The following is a 12,666-nucleotide window of genomic DNA, read 5'->3' as shown; positions in this document are numbered from 1 at the left end:
CGCTTTTATGCTAATGGTCTGTTTTGTATGTGTTGGCACCACAAATGCCAAACAAGCGCCCCCTAAATGGGCTCTGGCTCCCGAGCGGCGGTGGCGCGCATCCGTCGAAGCGGCCTATGAATTCAAGGCGGCGCTACACTGCTGTGTGCTTAAGGAAATTGGCAGAATACTTTGGGAACGTTCAGGAACGGCCATGTTTACAGAGCAAGGAGGATGAAATGATGTTGATCATACTTGGAAGTTAAACAGGATCATAAACGATGCAGGAACATTAGGACTTAATAAGAGGAACTAAGAGAAGTCTGGAACTGAAAAGCAACACAGCAATTATCGAGCTTGACTCAGTGGTTCTTAACCTTGTTGGAGGTACTGAGCCGCTCCAGTTTCCTATGCGCATTCACCAAGCCTCTTCTGTATTGAAAAATCAAATGTGATTATTTTCCAATTTAAGACATAGGTAGCCTATAGGGTTTACTGGTAAACAAAATACAGCAGTCAAACAGCAAACAGCAGCGGCCCTAGAATTGAACTGAAAAGTTCCAGTATATATGTAAATACAGATTGCACAAATTCATCTGACCACTTTCTTTTCTTTTTCTTTGCTCGACATCGACACAGTCTGAAGGGATTACAATAATAAAGAAATCACACGACGTATTATTACAACAGCCACAAGTCAACTACTGAGTGTGATTGCTTGAGACTTTTAATAGGTACAGTGCAACAAAGATGTGTGTGGTGTGTCTAGGAAGTAGTAGATAAATATGAGTCCTTGGATAAACTTTTCTAATGAGGTTGCAGACTTCAGAGCACTATCAAGAAACTTTGCCAAGTCAGCACTCCAAGCCCAAGGACGGATTTAACTTGCCACTGTCCCATCCCGGTTCTTTGTGTAATATTCTGTCTTTTGTTAGTTTGTTCAAGACCAAAAGATGCAAATAATGTTGGGAACCGAGGGACGCTTATTCAAACATGTTTGCCTAAAACAATTTCTAAAACCAAAACATTCGGGACTTTCTACATGAGATCCATATTCATAATCATAGGTTTATTTATATTTGAAGGGGGGGAAAAAAACTGACGACGTTGTGAAAACAGAAAGAACCACATTTTTGGGATCTTTTTTTAGCTTTAATGTGAAAAAAAAAGTAAAAGTGAGAGAGAGAAGGAAGGCAGCCCAGTGTAGAAGATGAGTTGTTGGAGTTCAGGAAGCACGGGGGAAAAGCCAGCAGTACCTTGCAGACACACTACATTACTTTTTCATCAGCACATGCACTCCCGTAAGCCTCGGTCCACGGGGGGTGCGTATTGAATCACAAGCGTGGCCTGAGTTCCTTCCCTTTGCACTCTCATATATTGCGTACCCAAGTAATGTGGCGGCGCATGGTAAACTCATATAATGCACGCGCACAAACACACACACACACACACACACACACACACCCCAAAGCCGAAATATAGAAGTAAACATTGAAAGAGAGTTCCGCATGTGTCACAGAGAAGCAAACAACAGCCCGAACTCAGCCTGAGAGACGTCCTGGCTGGGCCGCTAATATTACACACACCCGAAATCGAGAACACAACCACACACATGCCATTCTTCTTATTACAAGACAGAGCATTGAAGCATTGAAGATAGCCCTTCCAAAATTAATCAATCAATTAATCGACAAGTAATTGATGATCAAATTATCAATTACCAAAATTACCATAAATCAATTACCATTTCTCTCATGTCTGTCGTCTTTTATGAAATCAGACATTTTCAAAAAATATTTTTCTACTTTGGAAAACAATGGCCGAACCATTAACTGAATCGGTCAATCCCTCTCATGTTTGTATAGTAGTTTTTGTTTTTTTTATCACTTAACAATAGTAAATAAACAACAATAATAATTGGTTAATAAATGGTATGGTAATCAGGGTGTTAACTTTAATACAGTAGCCGGGGGAGAGGCTGCATGTGACCCCCAGGGAACTTTTTATTTTATTTAAATTTTTTACCGTACGACAAAAAAATTGTAATTGCACATCCCCTTCAGTAGGTGGCAGTGGTGCTGTCATTGTCAGAGAGTGCGCTACTTTATAGACAAATTATACTTGTCATATATGTGGTGGGGGGTAAACATTTTCTTTTTCCTGGGGTGAGGTAACAATAAATATTTGAGAAGCACTGCTTCAATGCAAAATGAAATTGTATCCGATTATTTGATTAAAGATAGAATACTGGATAGTATAGGAATAGATAGGGCTTGTGCTGGCGAGCACCAAAGGTTTTTTCTTTTTTTGACTCTTTAAATTATGCTTTAAAGTAATGATGTTAGATTTTATTGAATTAATATCTGACAGCTTGTACAGGATAAGTGGAACAGCCAACCAATACCAGGTATTGTATCAGACTGATAACTGTCCTAATTCAAGGTAACTGTATCTCGTGTCTGTTGTGGTCATTTTACAATCGGAACTAGAAATTAGGAGTTAGAGGAATATAAAATTGGCATTCATGTCATTGATTTTTTAGGAAAAATACTATATTGGTATATATTGGGGCACTTGATCCTCATCTGAATAAGCGGGAGAGACAATGAATCAATCAATGTTGGACTTTTTTACATGAGGTAAAAAATAAATAAAAAAGCAGACCAACGGCCGTCTCGCGATGCTAATTCTCCCGGAAACAACCTCAGACAGCAGCTGTGTTTATGGGAAGTAATTTGTCACCCTTGTTTTGCTGCATTCCAGACGGCCAGCCAGTAGTTCTACATCCAAGGTAGGGAGATGTCCATTATGGCCCGTCAAGAGAGTGGCGTTTGTGTCAGAGGAGAGGAATTGTTGGGGGGAGAGAAGTCAATCAAGAGAGGAAGGATGTTCACCCTCGCTCTCTTCTTCTTTAGTAGGCCATAAAAGCTAACGGCCGCAAAACAGCGCTCACCTACGAATCACCCAATTGCCTTTTTTGGGGGCCCTTTCTCCCTCTGCTCCTCAGACAAATTGGCAGCCTGGATGGAGGTGAGGGTCATAAATAAGGAAAACGCTAGTCATGTCACATGCACATGCTTGCATGCACACGGACTCGTGCTGTCTTGCACTCATGCACAGCTCTAGGCGAGTACCCACCCCAGAACTACCACCCCCCCTTACCTAACTGTCTTTTGCTTGCACACACACTTCCTTAGGCACACACTTATGTACTTCAGGTGCGAGGGAGGGGTGCAAAACTTCTAAAAATACAGTCGCTGCCACTGCAGAGGTTAAACAAGCCAAGAGCTGCAGGCAATCATTCAATTTAAAAAGCGCCAGGAAACCTCGAGGGCCGCAGGCCGGAGCGGGACGCATAAAGAAATTTAACAGCTCAATGTTTTACGGCCCACGAAAATGACTTCTGAGTACAGGAGCAAGGCGGCGGCGGTGGCGCGTACTTGCTGGCTGGCCAGATGAAAACAAACACAATCAGGAGAGAAATGATCATCTGTACTGAAGTGATCGCACTTTGATGTTTAACGGTGAAAATGATCTTTCACTACGAGCAATCCACTATAAGATGACAGATAACTGAATGTGATGCATGGCAGTCCAAAAACTTCTTCATCCATAGCTTTTTTTCCCTCCAGATTGCAGCTCGTGGAGCCAGGTTATGATTTTCGTGTTTGCCGAGAAATTATCAACCTTTTTAAGCCCATAAACATTTATGAAAATGCACAACTTTGGAAATTGCCGATCGCCCAAATATCTAGTTATGGTGAATTCTAACCACAACCACTGCTGTTTTCTTAAGATGAAACCCCTTTCTTTTCTTTGATCCCTTTCTTTTCTTTGATCCTTCCTCGGGTCTCCTGACAACCTCACGACTCCAGCTGGATTCTGAAGTATTCGGTTTAGGTGAACGGTTTTTTAATAGGTTTTAGGTGAACTAATGAATACACACCCACACGCACGCACACACACATGCACATACAAAATAAAAATTAATACAAAATAAATAAATAAAAATATATAAAAAAAGAGAGCAATGATGATGACATGTCAAATCGGTAAAATTACCAAATGAACAATACTGAGCTCTCCAGAAAAAAAAAAAAAAAGATGAAACCCCGGGGAAGAAGATACGATGTAAACAGCAGATGCCTCAGAATTGAACCCTGTGGAATACCCTATTTTCTGTTATACATCTGAATTCATATGTTACATATTCGTCCGGCCAATTTCTTTTATGCTCAACATAGTTAGTATGAAGGGATTACCATAAAGAAATTACACGATGTACCATTACAACAGCCAAAAGAAAACAAAAACAAACAAAAAAATCCTGCAACACGCATAGGCCAAGTAATTGAGTCGAGTGTGTCTTGACCTCTATCAAACTCCTGAGACTGCCTCCCCTGGGATTCGATATTCAGTTGGTACATACAGTATGACAATATGACAATTGGACCAACTTTTTGAAGACTTTTACGCAAGTTACGTCTCAAATGACTGAAAGTAATCGGCGCCATTTTATCCGAGCAGAAACACATCAAGAAAAAAATAATAAAAGTACAAAAATCAGAGTGGGGGGTTGGCGAGGCGAGACAGTTCGTGACAGACGCTAAAACCACACACCCAGGTCGCCGCAAATCGTCGGGGACAGGCTGAGAAAGGCGAAGAGAAAAACGCGAAGGCAATGATCCATACAGGAGAAGGCAGGTAGGACGAGCGGGAGACAGACAGGCGGCAAGTGTATGAGGGTGGGGGAGCAGACAGCTTAGTCGAGCCGAGGACGACACGGTGCGGCTAACCGGCGCGAGCGAGCGACAAGGAGGGTGTCACAAGCGATGAAAGCAAACGCGCGAGATGGACTGTATTTTTAAAGCCACGAGAAGACAGAGAGACAGAGAGAGGGTGCGCCGAGGTGACCATATTTAGACATTTTTAGAATCTAAATAAATAGATACAGTGCTCCAGAAGACGTCAAACATGAAAAGTTTTTTGATTGGATGAAGAACTGCTTGTCGAGACTGGATCATTAAACAGAGTTATTTTAATCACTTTCTGGTAGCATGCTGCCCCCTGTTGTCTTGGAGGGTAATCCACAGGCCTGAACAGATTTAAAAAATAATAATCTTGTAAAACTCCACATGGACAAAAATGAAAGGAAGTGAAAATTCCCACAAAGCATTCAATTGTCCCAAATGCAAACATCGGATTTACTGATTAATTTGAAAGTTTTTCTCAATATTTTCATTTCCTTTTTGTCCTGCGTTACTCCCACATTGCCTCTTTTCCCAATTGTCAGTCCTGTTGCCTGGCATCGTCCTCCACCCTGGCAGGGGGCCCGAGTATGGGCCCGTCCCCCTCCCTCGACCATCGTGTGCCCACATTGTGCGACGGGCAAATGTGCTCCATTGTGTCCGTGCCCCTCGATGTGGAAGTGGCTCTGAATGTGGGCTCGTTAACCAATCAATAGAGCAGACGTGTCTAAAACCTCGTCCTTGAAATCCCTCTTTGCTTTTGTCCCATGCATGACAAATGAGTTTGAAGGAGAAGAAAACACCCATACACAAATCCCCCCCCCCTTCCCCCCCGCAACTTCCCTGTAATCACGCTAAAAAGCAATTTAACAAACTTGATTAGGGCATTAACAAAACACACAAAAACTGCACATTTGCCTCGATGGAGTTCAAGATTGCAATACACCAAAACGGATGGATAAATGTGGAGCACATGCCTGATTGGCAAGGCGGTAGAGTTTTGGATTGTCCTGGAATAAGGAAATGAGCCGTCCCTTAAACGTAGCCCAATTGTCCGGAGTCCGCACAGGAAAAACGATCCCTTTTAATTTCTAAAAAGCGTTACCGGCTAATTCATTTTTCTGTGCGGTGTCAGAAGTGGCACAAGACCATTTCAATGTTAATTGCATTAATGCAGTGTGTGTTCCTAGGTAGTTCAACCCAACACCCGCTGACATCTTTGAGAAGCTGGACGGGAGCCATGCTTGGCAGAATTCCGCTGGCCGGGCTCAAACGTCCATACTTGAACTATTAAGTCAGACACACCAAGGGCACTTTGTCAAGTTGCTGCTAGGAGTCCTGTCAAATATGACTAATACACTAAAAGGAAAAATGTATCACCATTGTGTTGCAGGGAACAAACTATGAACTTTTGCAGCTTCCCTACTCAGAAGCATTGGAATTGGTCAGTGGGGAGCCTTCTTGCTCGGGTACACCTTCGATTCCTGGAACAACTAAATGGTGTTCCTAACAATTATGTCCCGTGAGGATGTGGAGGACATGTAGATTATTGGAATCCTGATAATAGACATCTTGCTGATTGGAGCTGGCGGGGTCTTGATCTATCACAAAGTTCAACTGACGAGAAGAGCTTCATTGGGAGAGAACAAGCTTCTGGTCTTTCTGGATGGTGCAGGACTAGCGATGAACACTCAGATTTATGCAACGAGCAAACTCAATCGCAAGGGTGGATCTGATGTTTGAGTTCCTTTGCAAAATGGCTGCCACCGAGAAGTCTGTTCTCAAAACAGTTGCTATCTGGACCTTGCCCTGGATGAAGAACTAAGGCTAGGCGCTGGGCTTCCTAATCACCACACTCCTCTCTGTGTTTCCCACAGTGGCGAATCAAGGTTGTCTCCGTGACAATGAGACAATATGCCTGGAGCAGCTGCGGGAGACACGGATATGCATACACAATCCCGATTTTCACTGAAACCTTGAGATTTTGTTGTAAGATTGTTTACTATGCTCTCTTTTGGGAGCATGGCTCAAACCTCATCTTATCTAAGATCTCGATGTACTTTTTAGCGAGTAAAGACGGGTTTTTCCATCAGTTTTCATGTTTCTTAGACGGGCAGAGCTTGTTAATTGAAATGTCATTGCTCTATATTTGGGCATGTGCAATAACAATAAAGATATTCCATTCCATATTCTATCCCGGTGCCAAAATCCGAGTGATGCCAAGTGACTTCCGTCACCCGTGGAAATCCTTCAGACATTGTAAAGGAGCGACGACCGCTGCATGCTGATGCACTCGCCGGCTGACTGATTGCCATCGCCATCAGCGGGTGACAACTCCCTCACTGATGCTCCCCCACTTCACTCTCAATAAAGTCGCTTAAATGTTTTTCACTTGTCATTCCCGATCGAGTAGTGCATGATGAAGGAGATTAGGGCGAATCATGGAGCGCACCAGTGTTAAAATTCAGAATTAAAAGCGATGGCTGATTATTACTTCCTGGCGCCAAATCAATCCAATCAGCATTGGAAAGGGTCCAGACGAACGGTGATCACTTATATGTGCCCAACTCGTCTCCTGTGATGCTAATGTTTTCAGAGCCAATATCACGACTGGAAATGTACATTTTAAAGGGGCCGCAGGTATGACATTTTGATCGAAACATGAAACCATGAAGAACCCATTCCCAGAAAGACACAAAAAGTTAACCATTTTGGTCTGAAGCAGCCATTTTAGGCTGTTTTTTTGGCATTTCCAGTGTTCCTTGAAAGAAAAACTCGCATGATAGATATTGGTGAGAGTTGCCATCCAAGGAAGAAGCATGAAAATTGGCATCATGTGTGTCTCGGCTCTCTGCTCAGCATTCACAACATCTTCCCTCGAAGTGACAGATATACAGTCCTTCAAAGAAAGGTCCTAGGCATTAGGAAAAACATTCCCGAATTCTTGTGAGGATGCAAATAGGTCGGATGGCCGCCACTCACCTAAGGCCATTAAACTGCAAAAAAGAATAAATTTGAATAATTGCCCACCGGGACCAGAACAGCTGTGCTGACAACAATGAGACAAATTACAAGGAAATAAACCCCAGGAAGTAGAAGAGACTCTCCTCACGGGCTTGCCGTGTTTATGCAACAAAACGGCTTCTATTTTTGGTGTGTGTATGAGAAGTCAGCATGTTTTCCTTGGGGGAGGGCGTTCTTTCTGTCCAGGTGTGTCGTTAATGAGGGGCCGCTTTGTTCTTCTTGATTTCACTTTTGAATCTGTTATAGTAGCAATAAGGGATAGATTTTTTCCAAACCAACTAACAAAAAAATGTCTTCTTCACACAATTGTTGTTGTTTTTTTTCCCATATATAGCAAAGTCTGTATAGGAACTGGACAGTAATATAACATTAGCTCCAATGAGAGCTTTGCTTTCCTGGTTGGTCCACCATTACTAGAGTAGGTGGCAACAAAAATAAACACTCTCTTCGCTTAGTTCATGCCAGTATAGATCCAAATCCAAATTATTTTGAAGCCATAGATTAGGTGCTATTACGATGCAGTGTTGCTTTTTAAAAAAAATCAAAACATTTCTAATTTGGGTTTTAAACTCTGGTATGGGTTTCAAATTAGGGTTTAACCTGTGGTTTTGGTTTCAGAGTATGGTCCAAAAGTAGGATTAAGGTTCCAAACTAAGGTTAGGACTTCAAATAGGGGTTAGATTTCAGAGTTGGGTTTCAAACTAGGGGTTCAAAGCTGCATCACACGTTCTAACAATAGTTTGTTACACCAATATCAATTGTAAAATTTAACTGTCAAAATATGTGACCTCAGATATCAAACTAGGGTTATGCCCAGTTACAATTAATCTTTCATTCATTTTTTACATACATTTTTCATTTATTTCAGGCAACAAGTTACAATTAAACAAAAGAGAAACAATTCATACTGTAGTTCCATTACATGAACAATATATGACCCAAAAAAATAAGAGAGAAAAGAAAAACAAAATTGACATCTATATCTGTCAATGGCAGTGAATGAGTTTTAAACTAGGGTTAGGGTTTTTTAAAAATGTATCAACTAAAAAAGACAAAAGATACTTTCAAGAAATTTAACAAAGCAAAATTAAGCAAGATTTATTTTTAAAAGTTATCGCTAAATCTCAATAGTTCAGTCATAAATTGTCTTCAGTCGTCACGTTTTCAGCATTTATCTTCACACATATTAAGAAAACTAATGAGAAAATAAATCAAAATAATGCAATTCAAAAGCCATGTTTGATATTAAATCCATCCATAGTATGTTATCCAAATCCAACATATTTTGTTTGTTTTTCACGACAGTGTGCGTGTTTTCTACAGTCGTGAAATTTACTGTAGCTCCTTTGCTGAATTCAATTCACAATCACGGAATTGATATGATGGATATGTTGCAGTTTTTACAGCCTTGTATCATTTCGACCAGGAGACTAACGGCGGCAAATGAAGTTTAGGCAGACGCCCTTAGGGGCAGGTGGGCACGTGTCGAGCAAATTGTAAACAACAGCACGTACTGTACTGTATATCAAATTGTAGCTGGTAATTTTCCGTCCCTCGCCACCATTCTGCATATGATTATTGATTCCATTAAATGAGAGCTTCCAATACCGCCATGGTATTTGCATTTATATTCTGCGGCGTTGCTGTAAAAAGGAAAGTGGCAACTGATAGGAAGGAGGGAGTGAGAGCAGGAGGGCCTTTGGTTCCTTTTGCTTTATCGAGCGCAACTCGTTGAATTGGACGTGAATTAAGAGGCATCGGTTATGCTCGCATGTGAAACATGAAGATTTGGAGAGTCAAACAGGGAACCTGACAAACAGCTTCATCTTACTAATGCTGCCACAGGTACCTTGAAAAAGATAGTTACTTACAGGTTGCTGTGGAGAAGAGGAGATGAAGGCAGGCCGTGTCTCTTTTACTTTCCACACAAAATCTTAATGTTTTCACAGCAAGCAGACAGCTAATCTCTTTCAATCCTTTAATGTTTTCATCCCTTTGAACACATAAACGTTAACTCCCTCCCCCCCTTAAATGTTTATGTTCCTGGTGAACGATACTCCCTTGTGGGTCACCACAAAGCGCCCTCCAGCGAAATTCACTATAGCAAAAGTGCATCATCGAACAGGTAATCATAAACAGCGGCAAGAAAAATTGCGGAGGGTGGCAGAGTCCAAAACGCTTAGCAGGAAGAGGGTCTGGGGCCAGTTGGACATGAGGGCAAATAGCTTGCTGCTTGCTGTACAAACATTCAGTTTGAGTGGAGAGTAAAAGAAACATGACTTGCCTTCGTCTCCTCGTCTCGTTATTTACCTGTACAATTGGTGACCCCGACATGAGCACAACTCTCGTCATTGTGACATATCATCACCTCAGTACCACAAATTACTCTCTTTTTAGGGAAAGTAACAAAAATAGTGATGCACAGTGACGTATAAGTAATCTTAATGTGATCACATAACGTGTTAGTGTTAGCTTACTCATTACCCAAAATAGGTGGTCATATTAGAGTGACGTGTTACTGGCATCGCTGCTCCTCACTATACCATACTATGCATTTTCTCCACAATAATAATATATACATACATTAATGTTAGGGTTAGGGTTTACGCATGCATTTAAATAAGCTCCTTAGTCTGCATGAGTGCAACTCCAGCCAGCAAACAATACACGTGTTTGTTTGCTTAACATATGAATGGACACTTTATTTGTGGAAGTACACCAATCACTTGAGGTCTATTAAATTCCATTTAGCCCCGATGAAGCCTCAAGCAGCACAAAGACAGTGAGAGAGAGAGAGAGAGAGAGAGAGAGAGACAGCAAATGCGAGACGCGAAATATTGTCAGAGGCGAAACAATGCAGCATAAGAGAGAGCTGATTTAACCCCTTCGTTGCCTTCACTGCAGGAAAAATTCAGCTTTTTTCATTCCTCGTCAGTATTTTGCCATTAGAGCCCCAAAAGTAGTTGATCCTCATTATTTTATTTTTTTTACGAAAAAACGACTACTCAAGACAATTCAACATACACGACAGAAAGTGGAGGAATACTTGCATACATGCATTGCAACCGCTTGAGCACCACGGACAGCGCCTGCACGAATGCACATTGTTATGGAGTTGCTCAAATAATTAAGATGGAATTTTGCGCGATAATAAAAGCAAAGTCATTGCTATTTATCTCACCACATGCATGGCCCCCGCTTCCAAAACGTGTCCCCCCCATATGTCACGTGATCATTGTTGACCCGACGCGCCACATAAAGCCGCCTGCGACTTTGGCTCGGCAAAAGTGCTTGTGGCGAATGACGGGTGCTGATTAATGCGCCGATTATCTGCTCCATAAATAGACGCCGCCGCTCTCTGTTTTGTATTTTATGTCGTCGCCTTTTACAACCGCAATAACCGTTGCCAGGGCCGTATTTCACGGACGCTCGGGCCGCCAAACTCGTCCCCTTGCTCTCGTGCAAATTGCCGTCGCTCTTCCCTTCGGGCCTTGCTTCATTTTTGATGATGGCTGAAAGCGCGGCCTTAAATACCCTTCATGGGAAGTAGTGCGACTACAGCACCACAAAAATGGCCGAACCATTATCACAGGTCAGCGACTCTCAGACTCAACTGGTTTGCGAGTGAGCGCCAAAACCTTTTCCCCACCCGTCACTCGGGAACCTTGGCGGTGTTCCGAGATCCAAATCTGTCTGTCGCCTCGGGGCGCTCACCCTCGCCTGAACCGCCTCTCGCCGCCTGCATTAGCGTGTGAATAAACAACACGAGCCAAACACAACAATAAACAGCAGCTTTTTTCTCCTCATCATCACATTAGTGCCACACTTGCTTTGTATGGCTTGTGAAAATTTTCATTTAAAGCAACAATGTGGCGTTACAAGACTTGGGAAATAAAAGCTTCTTACTCATTGGCCTGGAAATGGGGACAATGCAAGACTACCAAGTAGACAGATAGCATAACTACACTGACAGACATTTTTTATCCTCTACAAAGAATGACTGAGTCACTTACGTTAATAGTAGATACTATTAATCTTTTGTGGCAGCATAACCGTATACTGCCCTCCGGTGGCCAAGGTGGGCACCTTTCAAGGAGCAGCCCATTTAATTAAAGCATTAAATCCAGATGTACAAACTCTTGAATTCTTTATTTTCTATTTATATGTTATTACTCTGTTTTGATGAAGTACAAAAACAGTGTGCCATTTTTCCTTTTTATTAAAATAAAAAAGATATGCATTGGAAATGCATTATGCGCCAAGACTCCCGTTAACTTGCACTAGTAACCCAGACTACCCTTTGCTCCTCCCCGACATATTTTCTCATGGGCCTGGCCTCAAAACATGAAACCACACAAAAGTACTTTGTGAAATGGCAGAAATCCTCAATCTGAATCACCACCCAGGGCTAAACATGAAGACATTGAGTATACAAAGTTTGCTGAGCTGTATCAATTCAACATTCTTCCTTGAAACAAATTACTACTTTCCTTTTTGGATAGGGCTTTGGCACCGTCTCATGGTATCTCAGTGTGTTACAGAACAAGCTTCTTAAAGTTTTTTATTAGTTAAAATGTGTTATTGTTTGTTTTGATTTATTGTTTATCATGTCCGTGAAGGGTACCAAAATAATGGCCACTTAGCTTTTTGCAGCTTTTTTGTCAGGAGGGTAGCAATGGCTATACACTGGTGCAAATGTGCTACTTAAAATAATATAAAATGCAATAAATTAGCCATACGAGCAGAACAAAGGCCATTACGGGTAATCCCTCACTCACCACCTTGACACTTAGTGCAGGATGCAAGCAAGGAGTATTGCTACTCTAACCCAGAAAAGGCAGAAAGGCGGGCAGGCAGGCAGGCTAGATTGGCTCTGGCGGAAAGCAGGTCACACATACATCAGAGAGCAACAGAA

At 42.0% G+C, this 12,666-nt stretch overlaps 1 protein-coding gene across 3 annotated transcripts in view; it reads right to left on the bottom strand.

The window, feature by feature from the left end:
* The window catches only part of ppargc1a (peroxisome proliferator-activated receptor gamma, coactivator 1 alpha), a 171,980-nt gene that overhangs the window by 97,886 nt on the left and 61,428 nt on the right, over window positions 1-12,666 (bottom strand). The gene's annotated exons all lie outside the window — the stretch shown is intronic.

This window comes from Leptonotus elevatus, chromosome 17, assembly GCF_054856555.1.
Source record: "Leptonotus elevatus isolate MCC_2025b chromosome 17, RoL_Lele_1.0, whole genome shotgun sequence".
NCBI classification, from domain to species: domain Eukaryota; kingdom Metazoa; phylum Chordata; class Actinopteri; order Syngnathiformes; family Syngnathidae; genus Leptonotus; species Leptonotus elevatus.
This window is presented reverse-complemented; position numbering and strand designations above follow the sequence as displayed.